Below are 12,628 nucleotides of genomic sequence, written 5' to 3'. Positions count from 1 at the left end.
TTGGCCCCTCTTCTCTCTGAAACGGTTACATTTATCGTCTGCAAAGCTATGTCGCGTGCTGCAGTATGCGGAACCCCTAAAAGCACCATAGTAGAACACAGAAGAAGCTTCTAAGTTGAAGTAATAGCGAGTAAGAAGTATTTCAATTCAAATTTAGTTGTCGATTATTCACTTTTTAGCCGGCTTTGGTGGCTTGGACATGACCTAGGACCTTACGATTTTGCATGAAAGGAGGACTAGCAGCCGCGTCTCACGGGAGAATGTGAAAAGTGTTCATATGTAGTAAAAACCTGAGAAATCCGTCCGTTTTCGTCATTTGTTATCGAATCGACTTAAAGCCAGATCGTCACATTGGCCGCTTTTCTCTCTGAGACGGTTACATTTATCGTCTGCAAAGCTATGTCGCGTGCTGCGGTATGCGGAGACACTAAAAGCACCATAGTAGAACACAGAAGAAGCTTCTAAGTTGAAGTAATAGCCAGTAAGAAGTAGTACAATTCAAGTTTTAGTTGTCGATTATTCACTTTTTAGCCGGCTTTGGTGGCTTGGACATGACCTGGGACCATAAGATTTTACATGAAAAGAGTACTGGCAGCCGCGTTGCACGGGAGAATGTGAAAAGTGTTCATATGTGGTAAAAACCTGATAAATCCGTCCGTTTTCGTCATTTGTTTTTGAATCGACTTAAAGGCAGATCGTCACATTGGCCGCTTTATTCTCTGAGACGGTTACATTTATCGTCTGCAACGCTATGTCGCGTGCTGCGTTATGTGGAAACACTAAAAGCACCATAGTAGAACACTGAAGAAGCTTCTATGTTGAAGTAATAGCCAGTAAGAAGTAGTACAATTGAAATTTTAGTTGTCGATTATTCACTTTTTAGCCGGCTTTGGTGGCTTGGATATGAGGTGGAACCATAAAATTTTGCATGAAAGGAAGACTAGCAGCCACGTTGCAGCGGAGAATGTGAAAGGTGTTCATATGTAGTAAAAACCTGAGAGATCCATCGTTTTCGTCATTTGTTATCAAATCGTCTTAAAGCCAGATCGTCACATTGGCTGCTTTTCTCTCTGAGACGGTTACATTTATCGTCTGCAAATCTATGTCGCCTGCTGCGGTATGCGGAGACACTAAAAGCACCATAGTAGAACACTGAAGAAGCTTCTAAGTTGAAGCAATAGCCAGTAAGAAGTAGTACAATTGAAGTTTTAGTTGTCGATTATTCACTTTTTAGCCGGCTTTGGTGGCTTGGACATGACCTAGGACCATAAGATTTTGTATTAAAGGAGGTCTAGCAGCCGCGTTGCACGGGAGAATGTGAAAAGTGTTCATATGTAGTAAAAACCTGAGAAATCCGTCCGTTTTCGTCATTTGTTATCGAATCGACTTAAAGCCAGATCGTCACATTGGCCGCTTTTCTCTCTGAGACTGTTACATATATCGTCTGCAAAGCTATGTCACGTGCTGCGGTCTGCGGAGACACTAAAAGCACCATAGGAGAACACAGAAGAAGCTTCTAAGTTGAAGTAATAGAAAGTAAGAAGTAGTACAATTGAAGTTTTAGTTGTCGATTATTCACTTTTTAGCCGGCTTTGGTGGCTTGGACATGACCTAGGACCTTAAGATTTTGCATGAAAGGAGGACTAGCAGCCGCGTTGCATGGCAGAATGTGAAAAGTGTTCATATGTGGTAAAAACCTGAGAAATGCGTCCGTTTTCGTCATTTGTTATCGAATTGACTTAAAGCCAGATCGTCACATTGGCCGCTTTTCTCTCTGAGACGGTTACATTTATCGTCTGCAAATCTATGTCGCCTGCTGCGGTATGCGGAGACACTAAAAGCACCATAGTAGAACACTGAAGAAGCTTCTAAGTTGAAGCAATAGCCAGTAAGAAGTAGTACAATTGAAGTTTTAGTTGTCGATTATTCACTTTTTAGCCGGCTTTGGTGGCTTGGACATGACCTAGGACCATAAGATTTTGCATGAAAGGAGGACTAAGAGCCGCGTTGCACGGGAGAATGTGAAAAGTGTTCATATGTAGTCAAAACCTGAGAAATCCGTCCGTTTTCGTCACCTCTTATCGAATCGACTTTAAGCCAGATCGTCACATTGGCCGCTTTTCTCTCTGAGACGGTCACATTTATCGTCTCCAAAGCTATGTCGCGTGCTGCGGTATGCGGAGACACTAAAAGCACCATAGTAGAACACTGAAGAAGCTTCTAAGTTGAAGCAATAGCCAGAAAGAAGTAGTACAATTGAAGTTTTAGTTGTCGATTATTCACTTTTTAGCCGGCTTTGGTGGCTTGGACATGACCTAGGACCATAAGATTTTGCATGAAAGGAGGACTAACAGCCGCGTTGCACGGGAGAATGTGAAAAGTGTTCATATGTAGTAAAAACCTGAGAAATCCGTCCGTTTTCGTCATTTGTTATCGAATCGACTTAAAGCCAGATCGTCACATTGGCCCCTCTTCTCTCTGAAACGGTTACATTTATCGTCTGCAAAGCTATGTCGCGTGCTGCGGTATGCGGAGACACTAAAAGCACCATAGTATAACACAGAAGAAACTTCAAAGTTGAAGTAATAGCCAGTAAGAAGTAGTACAATTCAAGTTTTAGTTGTCGATTATTCACTTTTTAGCGGGCTTTGGTGGCTTGGATATGACCTAGGACCATAAGATTTTGCATGAAAGGAGGACTAGCAGACGCGTTGCATGGGAGAATGTGAAAAGTGTTCATATGTAGTAAAAACCTGAGAAATCCGTCCGTTTTCGTCATTTGTTATCGAATCGACTTAAAGCCACATAGTCACATTGGCCGCTCTACTCTCTGAAACGGTTACATTTATCGTCTGCAAAGCTATGTCGCGTGCTGCAGTATGCGGAAACACTAAAAGCACCATAGTAGAACACTGAAGAAGCTTCTAAGTTGAAGTAATAGCCAGTAAGAAGTATTTCAATTCAAATTTAGTTGTCGATTATTCACTATTTAGCCGGCTTTGGTGGCTTGGACATGACCTAGGACCTTAAGATTTTGCATGAAAGGAGGACTAGCAGACGCGTTGCACGGGAGAATGTGAAAAGTGTTCATATGTAGTAAAAACCTGAGAAATCCGTCCGTTTTCGTCATTTGTTATCGAATCGACTTAAAGCCACATAGTCACATTGGCCGCTCTACTCTCTGAAACGGTTACATTTATCGTCTGCAAAGCTATGTCGCGTGCTGCAGTATGCGGAGACACTAAAAGCACCATAGTAGAACACTGAAGAAGCTTCTATGTTGAAGTAATAGCCAGTAAGAAGTAGTGCAATTGAAGTTTTAGTTGTCGATTATTCACTTTTTAGCCGGATTTGGTGGCTTGGACATGAGGTGGAACCATAAAATTTTGCAGGAAAGGAAGACTAGCAGCCACGTTGCACCGGAGAATGTGAAAAGTGTTCATATGTAGTAAAAACCTGAGAAATCCATCGTTTTCGTCATTTGTTATCAAATCGTCTTAAAGCCAGATCCTCACATTGGCTGCTTTTCTCTCGGAGACTGTTACATTTATCGTATGCAAAGCTATGTCATGTGCTGCGGTCTGCGGAGACACTAAAAGCACCATAGGAGAACACAGAAGAAGCTTCTAAGTTGAAGTAATAGAAAGTAAGAAGTAGTACAATTAAAGTTTTAGTTGTCGATTATTCACTTTTTAGCCGGCTTTGGTGGCTTGGACATGACCTAGGACCTTAAGATTTTGCATGAAAGGAGGACTAGCAGCCGCGTTGCATGGCAGAATGTGAAAAGTGTCCATATGTGGTAAAAACCTGAGAAATGCGTCCGTTTTCGTCATTTGTTATCGAATTGACTTGAAGCCAGATCGTCACATTGGCCCCTCTTCTCTCTGAAACGGTTACATTTATCGTCTGCAAAGCTATGTCGCGTGCTGCGGTATGCGGAAACACTAAAAGCACCATAGTAGAACACAGAAGAAGCGTCTATGTTGAAGTAATAGCCAGTAAGAAGTAGTACAATTAAAGTTTTAGTTGTCGATTATTCACTTTTTAGCCGGCTTTTTTGGCTTTTACATGACCTAGGACCTTAAGATTTTGCATGAAGGAGGTCTAGCAGCCGCGTTGCACGGGAGAATGTGAAAAGTGTTCATATGTAGTAAAAACCTGAGAAATCCGTCCGTTTTCGTCATTTGTTATCGAATCGACTTAAAGCCAGATCGTCACATTGGCCGCTTTTCTCTCTGAGACGGTTACATTTATCGTCTGCAAAGCTATGTCGCGTGCTGCGGTATGCGGAGACACTAAAAGCACCATAGTAGAACACAGAAGAAGCTTCTAAGTTGAAGTAATAGCCAGTAAGAAGTAGTACAATTCAAGTTTTAGTTGTCGATTATTCACTTTTTAGCCGGCTTTGGTGGCTTGGACATGACCTGGGACCATAAGATTTTACATGAAAAGAGTACTGGCAGCCGCGTTGCACGGGAGAATGTGAAAAGTGTTCATATGTGGTAAAAACCTGATAAATCCGTCCGTTTTCGTCATTTGTTTTTGAATCGACTTTAAGGCAGATCGTCACATTGGCCGCTTTATTCTCTGAGACGGTTACATTTATCGTCTGCAACGCTATGTCGCGTGCTGCGTTATGTGGAAACACTAAAAGCACCATAGTAGAACACTTAAGAAGCTTCTATGTTGAAGTAATAGCCAGTAAGAAGTAGTACAATTGAAATTTTAGTTGTCGATTATTCACTTTTTAGCCGGCTTTGGTGGCTTGGATATGAGGTGGAACCATAAAATTTTGCATGAAAGGAAGACTAGCAGCCACGTTGCAGCGGAGAATGTGAAAGGTGTTCATATGTAGTAAAAACCTGAGAGATCCATCGTTTTCGTCATTTGTTATCAAATCGTCTTAAAGCCAGATCGTCACATTGGCTGCTTTTCTCTCTGAGACGGTTACATTTATCGTCTGCAAATCTATGTCGCCTGCTGCGGTATGCGGAGACACTAAAAGCACCATAGTAGAACACTGAAGAAGCTTCTAAGTTGAAGCAATAGCCAGTAAGAAGTAGTACAATTGAAGTTTTAGTTGTCGATTATTCACTTTTTAGCCGGCTTTGGTGGCTTGGACATGACCTAGGACCATAAGATTTTGTATGATAGGAGGTCTAGCAGCCGCGTTGCACGGGAGAATGTGAAAAGTGTTCATATGTAGTAAAAACCTGAGAAATCCGTCCGTTTTCGTCATTTGTTATCGAATCGACTTAAAGCCAGATCGTCACATTGGCCGCTTTTCTCTCTGAGACTGTTACATATATCGTCTGCAAAGCTATGTCACGTGCTGCGGTCTGCGGAGACACTAAAAGCACCATAGGAGAACACAGAAGAAGCTTCTAAGTTGAAGTAATAGAAAGTAAGAAGTAGTACAATTGAAGTTTTAGTTGTCGATTATTCACTTTTTAGCCGGCTTTGGTGGCTTGGACATGACCTAGGACCTTAAGATTTTGCATGAAAGGAGGACTAGCAGCCGCGTTGCATGGCAGAATGTGAAAAGTGTTCATATGTGGTAAAAACCTGAGAAATGCGTCCGTTTTCGTCATTTGTTATCGAATTGACTTAAAGCCAGATCGTCACATTGGCCGCTTTTCTCTCTGAGACGGTTACATTTATCGTCTGCAAATCTATGTCGCCTGCTGCGGTATGCGGAGACACTAAAAGCACCATAGTAGAACACTGAAGAAGCTTCTAAGTTGAAGCAATAGCCAGTAAGATGTAGTACAATTGAAGTTTTAGTTGTCGATTATTCACTTTTTAGCCGGCTTTGGTGGCTTGGACATGACCTAGGACCATAAGATTTTGCATGAAAGGAGGACTAAGAGCCGCGTTGCACGGGAGAATGTGAAAAGTGTTCATATGTAGTCAAAACCTGAGAAATCCGTCCGTTTTCGTCACCTCTTATCGAATCGACTTTAAGCCAGATCGTCACATTGGCCGCTTTTCTCTCTGAGACGGTCACATTTATCGTCTCCAAAGCTATGTCGCGTGCTGCGGTATGCGGAGACACTAAAAGCACCATAGTAGAACACTGAAGAAGCTTCTAAGTTGAAGCAATAGCCAGAAAGAAGTAGTACAATTGAAGTTTTAGTTGTCGATTATTCACTTTTTAGCCGGCTTTGGTGGCTTGGACATGACCTAGGACCATAAGATTTTGCATGAAAGGAGGACTAACAGCCGCGTTGCACGGGAGAATGTGAAAAGTGTTCATATGTAGTAAAAACCTGAGAAATCCGTCCGTTTTCGTCATTTGTTATCGAATCGACTTAAAGCCAGATCGTCACATTGGCCCCTCTTCTCTCTGAAACGGTTACATTTATCGTCTGCAAAGCTATGTCGCGTGCTGCGGTATGCGGAGACACTAAAAGCACCATAGTATAACACAGAAGAAACTTCAAAGTTGAAGTAATAGCCAGTAAGAAGTAGTACAATTCAAGTTTTAGTTGTCGATTATTCACTTTTTAGCGGGCTTTGGTGGCTTGGATATGACCTAGGACCATAAGATTTTGCATGAAAGGAGGACTAGCAGACGCGTTGCATGGGAGAATGTGAAAAGTGTTCATATGTAGTAAAAACCTGAGAAATCCGTCCGTTTTCGTCATTTGTTATCGAATCGACTTAAAGCCACATAGTCACATTGGCCGCTCTACTCTCTGAAACGGTTACATTTATCGTCTGCAAAGCTATGTCGCGTGCTGCAGTATGCGGAAACACTAAAAGCACCTAAGTAGAACACTGAAGAAGCTTCTAAGTTGAAGTAATAGCCAGTAAGAAGTATTTCAATTCAAATTTAGTTGTCGATTATTCACTATTTAGCCGGCTTTGGTGGCTTGGACATGACCTAGGACCTTAAGATTTTGCATGAAAGGAGGACTAGCAGACGCGTTGCACGGGAGAATGTGAAAAGTGTTCATATGTAGTAAAAACCTGAGAAATCCGTCCGTTTTCGTCATTTGTTATCGAATCGACTTAAAGCCACATAGTCACATTGGCCGCTCTACTCTCTGAAACGGTTACATTTATCGTCTGCAAAGCTATGTCGCGTGCTGCAGTATGCGGAGACACTAAAAGCACCATAGTAGAACACTGAAGAAGCTTCTATGTTGAAGTAATAGCCAGTAAGAAGTAGTGCAATTGAAGTTTTAGTTGTCGATTATTCACTTTTTAGCCGGCTTTGGTGGCTTGGACATGAGGTGGAACCATAAAATTTTGCAGGAAAGGAAGACTAGCAGCCACGTTGCACCGGAGAATGTGAAAAGTGTTCATACGTAGTAAAAACCTGAGAAATCCATCGTTTTCGTCATTTGTTATCAAATCGTCTTAAAGCCAGATCCTCACATTGGCTGCTTTTCTCTCTGAGACTGTTACATTTATCGTCTGCAAAGCTATGTCATGTGCTGCGGTCTGCGGAGACACTAAAAGCACCATAGGAGAACACAGAAGAAGCTTCTAAGTTGAAGTAATAGAAAGTAAGAAGTAGTACAATTAAAGGTTTAGTTGTCGATTATTCACTTTTTAGCCGGCTTTGGTGGCTTGGACATGACCTAGGACCTTAAGATTTTACATGAAAAGAGGACTGGCAGCCGCGTTGCACGGGAGAATGTGAAAAGTGTTCATATGTGGTAAAAACCTGATAAATCCGTCCGTTTTCGTCATTTGTTTTTGAATCGACTTAAAGGCAGATCGTGACATTGGCCGCTTTTCTCTCTGAGACGGTTACATTAATCGTCTGCAACGCTATGTCGCGTGCTGCGGTATGCGGAGACACTAAAAGCACCATAGTAGAACACAGAAGAAGCTTCTAAGTTGAAGTAATAGCCAGTAAGAAGAAATACAATTCAAGTTTTAGTTGTCGATTATTCACATTTTAGCCGGCTTTGGTGGCTTGGACATGACCTAGGACCTTAACATTTTGCATGAAAGAAGGACTAGCAGCCGCGTTGCACGGGAGAATGTGAAAAGTGTTCATATGTAGTAAAAACCTGAGAAATCCGTCCGTTTTCGTCATTTGTTATCGAATCGACTTAAAGCCAGATCGTCACATTGGCCGCTCTTCTCTCTGAAACGGTTACATTTATCGTCTACAAAGCTATGTCGCGTGCTGCGTTATGTGGAAACACTAAAAGCACCATAGTAGAACACTGAAGAAGCTTCTATGTTGAAGTAATAGCCAGTAAGAAGTAGTAAAATTGAAGTTTTAGTTGTCGATTATTCACTTTTTAGCCGGCTTTGGTGGCTTGGACATGAGGTGGAACCATAAAATTTTGCATGAAAGGAAGACTAGCAGCCACGTTGCAGCGGAGAATGTGAAAAGTGTTCATATGTAGTAAAAACCTGAGAGATCCATCGTTTTCGTCATTTGTTATCAAATCGTCTTAAAAACAGATCGTCACATTGGCCGCTCTTCTCTCTGAAACGGTTACATTTATCGTCTACAAAGCTATGTCGCGTGCTGCGTTATGCGGAAACACTAAAAGCACCATAATAGAACACAGAAGAAGCTTCTATGTTGAAGTAATAGATAGTAAGAAGTAGTACAATTGAAGTTTTAGTTGTCGATTATTCACTTTTTAGCCGGCTTTGGTGGCTTGGACATGACCTAGGACCATAAGATTTTGCATGAAAGGAGGACTAGTTGCCGCGTTGCATGGGAGAAAGTGAAAAGAGTTCATATGTAGTAAAAACCTGAGAAATCCGTCCGTTTTCGTCATTTGTTATCGAATCGACTTAAAGCCAGTTCGTCACATTGGCCGCTTTTCTCTCTGAGACGGTTACATTTATCGTCTGCAAAGCTATGTCGCGTGCTGCGGTATGCGGAGACACTAAAAGCACCATAGTAGAACACAGAAGAAGCTTCTAAGTTGAAGTAATAGCCAGTAAGAAGTAGTACAATTCAAGTATTAGTTGTCGATTATTCACTTTTTAGCCGGCTTTGGTGGCTTGGACATGACCTAGGACCATAAGATTTTGCATGAAAGGAGGACTAGCAGCCGCGTTGCACGGGAGAATGTGAAAAGTGTTCATATGTAGTAAAAACCTGAGAAATCAGTCCGTTTTTGTCATTTGTTATCGAATCGACTTAAAGCCAGATCGTCACATTGGCCTCTCTTATCTCTGAAACGGTTACAGTTATCGTCTGCAAAGCTATGTCGCGTGCTGCAGTATGCGGAAACCCTAAAAGCACCATAGTAGAACACAGAAGAAGCTTCTAAGTTGAAGTAATAGCCAGTAAGAAGTATTTCAATTCAAATTTAGTTGTCGATTATTCACTTTTTAGCCGGCTTTGGTGGCTTGGACATGACCTAGGACCTTAAGATTTTGCATGAAAGGAGGACTAGCAGCCGCGTTGCACGGGAGAATGTGAAAAGTGTTCATATGTAGTAAAAACCTGAGAAATCCGTCCGTTTTCGTCATTTGTTATCGAATCGACTTAAAGCCAGATCGTCACATTGGCCGCTTTTCTCTCTGAGACTGTTACGTATATCGTCTGCAAAGCTATGTCACGTGCTGCGGTCTGCGGAGACACTAAAAGCACCATAGGAGAACACAGAAGAAGCTTCTAAGTTGAAGTAATATAAAGTAAGAAGTAGTACAATTGAAGTTTTAGTTGTCGATTATTCACTTTTTAGCCGGCTTTGGTGGCTTGGACATGACCTAGGACCTTAACATTTTGCATGAAAGAAGGACTAGCAGCCGCGTTGCACGGGAGAATGTGAAAAGTGTTCATATGTAGTAAAAACCTGAGAAATCCGTCCGTTTTCGTCATTTGTTATCGAATCGACTTAAAGCCAGATCGTCACATTGGCCGCTCTTCTCTCTGAAACGGTTACATTTATCGTCTACAAAGCTATGTCGCGTGCTGCGTTATGTGGAAACACTAAAAGCACCATAGTAGAACACTGAAGAAGCTTCTATGTTGAAGTAATAGCCAGTAAGAAGTAGTAAAATTGAAGTTTTAGTTGTCGATTATTCACTTTTTAGCCGGCTTTGGTGGCTTGGACATGAGGTGGAACCATAAAATTTTGCATGAAAGGAAGACTAGCAGCCACGTTGCAGCGGAGAATGTGAAAAGTGTTCATATGTAGTAAAAACCTGAGAGATCCATCGTTTTCGTCATTTGTTATCAAATCGACTTAAAGCCAGATCGTCACATTGGCCGCTCTTCTCTCTGAAACGGTTACATTTATCGTCTACAAAGCTATGTCGCGTGCTGCGTTATGCGGAAACACTAAAAGCACCATAATAGAACACAGAAGAAGCTTCTATGTTGAAGTAATAGATAGTAAGAAGTAGTACAATTGAAGTTTTAGTTGTCGATTATTCACTTTTTAGCCGGCTTTGGTGGCTTGGACATGACCTAGGACCATAAGATTTTGCATGAAAGGAGGACTAGTTGCCGCGTTGCATGGGAGAAAGTGAAAAGAGTTCATATGTAGTAAAAACCTGAGAAATCCGTCCGTTTTCGTCATTTGTTATCGAATCGACTTAAAGCCAGTTCGTCACATTGGCCGCTTTTCTCTCTGAGACGGTTACATTTATCGTCTGCAAAGCTATGTCGCGTGCTGCGGTATGCGGAGACACTAAAAGCACCATAGTAGAACACAGAAGAAGCTTCTAAGTTGAAGTAATAGCCAGTAAGAAGTAGTACAATTCAAGTATTAGTTGTCGATTATTCACTTTTTAGCCGGCTTTGGTGGCTTGGACATGACCTAGGACCATAAGATTTTGCATGAAAGGAGGACTAGCAGCCGCGTTGCACGGGAGAATGTGAAAAGTGTTCATATGTAGTAAAAACCTGAGAAATCAGTCCGTTTTTGTCATTTGTTATCGAATCGACTTAAAGCCAGATCGTCACATTGGCCTCTCTTCTCTCTGAAACGGTTACAGTTATCGTCTGCAAAGCTATGTCGCGTGCTGCAGTATGCGGAAACCCTAAAAGCACCATAGTAGAACACAGAAGAAGCTTCTAAGTTGAAGTAATAGCCAGTAAGAAGTATTTCAATTCAAATTTAGTTGTCGATTATTCACTTTTTAGCCGGCTTTGGTGGCTTGGACATGACCTAGGACCTTACGATTTTGCATGAAAGGAGGACTAGCAGCCGCGTTGCACGGGAGAATGTGAAATGTGTTCATATGTAGTAAAAACCTGAGAAATCCGTCCGTTTTCGTCATTTGTTATCGAATCGACTTAAAGCCAGATCGTCACATTGTCCCCTCTTCTCTCTGAAACGGTTACATTTATCGTCTGCAAAGCTATGTCGCGTGCTGCGGTATGCGGAAACACTAAAAGCACCATAGTAGAACACAGAAGAAGCTTCTATGTTGAAGTAATAGCCAGTAAGAAGTAGTACAATTAAAGTTTTAGTTGTCGATTATTCACTTTTTAGCCGGCTTTGGTGGCTTTTACATGACCTAGGACCTTAAGATTTTGTATGAAAGAAGGTCTAGCAGCCGCGTTGCACGGGAGAATGTGAAAAGTGTTCATATGTAGTAAAAACCTGAGAAATCCGTCCGTTTTCGTCATTTGTTATCGAATCGACTTAAAGCCAGATCGTCACATTGGCCGCTTTTCTCTCTGAGACTGTTACATATATCGTCTGCAAAGCTATGTCACGTGCTGCGGTCTGCGGAGACACTAAAAGCACCATAGGAGAACACAGAAGAAGCTTCTAAGTTGAAGTAATATAAGGTAAGAAGTAGTACAATTGAAGTTTTAGTTGTCGATTATTCACTTTTTAGCCGGCTTTGGTGGCTTGGACATGACCTAGGACCTTAAGATTTTGCATGAAAGGAGGACTAGCAGCCGCGTTGCATGGCAGAATGTGAAAAGTGTTCATATGTGGTAAAGACCTGATAAATCCGTCCGTTTTCGTCATTTGTTATCGAATCGACTTGAAGCCAGATCGTCACATTGGCCGCTTTTCTGTCTGAGACTGTTACATATATCGTCTGCAAAGCTATGTCACGTGCTGCAGTCTGCGGAGACACTAAAAGCACCATAGGAGAACACAGAAGAAGCTTCTAAGTTGAAGTAATATAAAGTAAGAAGTAGTACAATTGAAGTTTTAGTTGTCGATTATTCACTTTTTAGCCGGCTTTGGTGGCTTGGACATGACCTGGGACCATAAGATTTTACATGAAAAGAGGACTGGCAGCAGCGTTGCACGGGAGAATGTGAAAAGTGTTCATATGTGGTAAAGACCTGATAAATCCGTCCGTTTTCGTCATTTGTTATCGAATCGACTTAAAGCCAGATCGTCACATTGGCCGCTTTTCTCTCTGAGACTGTTACATATATCGTCTGCAAAGCTATGTCACGTGCTGCGGTCTGCGGAGACACTAAAAGCACCATAGGAGAACACAGAAGAAGCTTCTAAGTTGAAGTAATATAAAGTAAGAAGTAGTACAATTGAAGTTTTAGTTGTCGATTATTCACTTTTTAGCCGGCTTTGGTGGCTTGGACATGACCTAGGACCTTAAGATTTTGCATGAAAGGAGGACTAGCAGCCGCGTTGCATGGCAGAATGTGAAAAGTGTTCATATGTGTTAAAGACCTGAGAAATGCGTCCGTTTTCGTCATTTG

Source organism: Schistocerca gregaria, unplaced genomic scaffold (genome assembly GCF_023897955.1).
Source record: "Schistocerca gregaria isolate iqSchGreg1 unplaced genomic scaffold, iqSchGreg1.2 ptg000251l, whole genome shotgun sequence".
Lineage (NCBI taxonomy): Eukaryota > Metazoa > Arthropoda > Insecta > Orthoptera > Acrididae > Schistocerca > Schistocerca gregaria.
The sequence above is the reverse complement of the archived record's forward strand: the minus strand, read 5'-3'. Positions refer to the sequence as shown.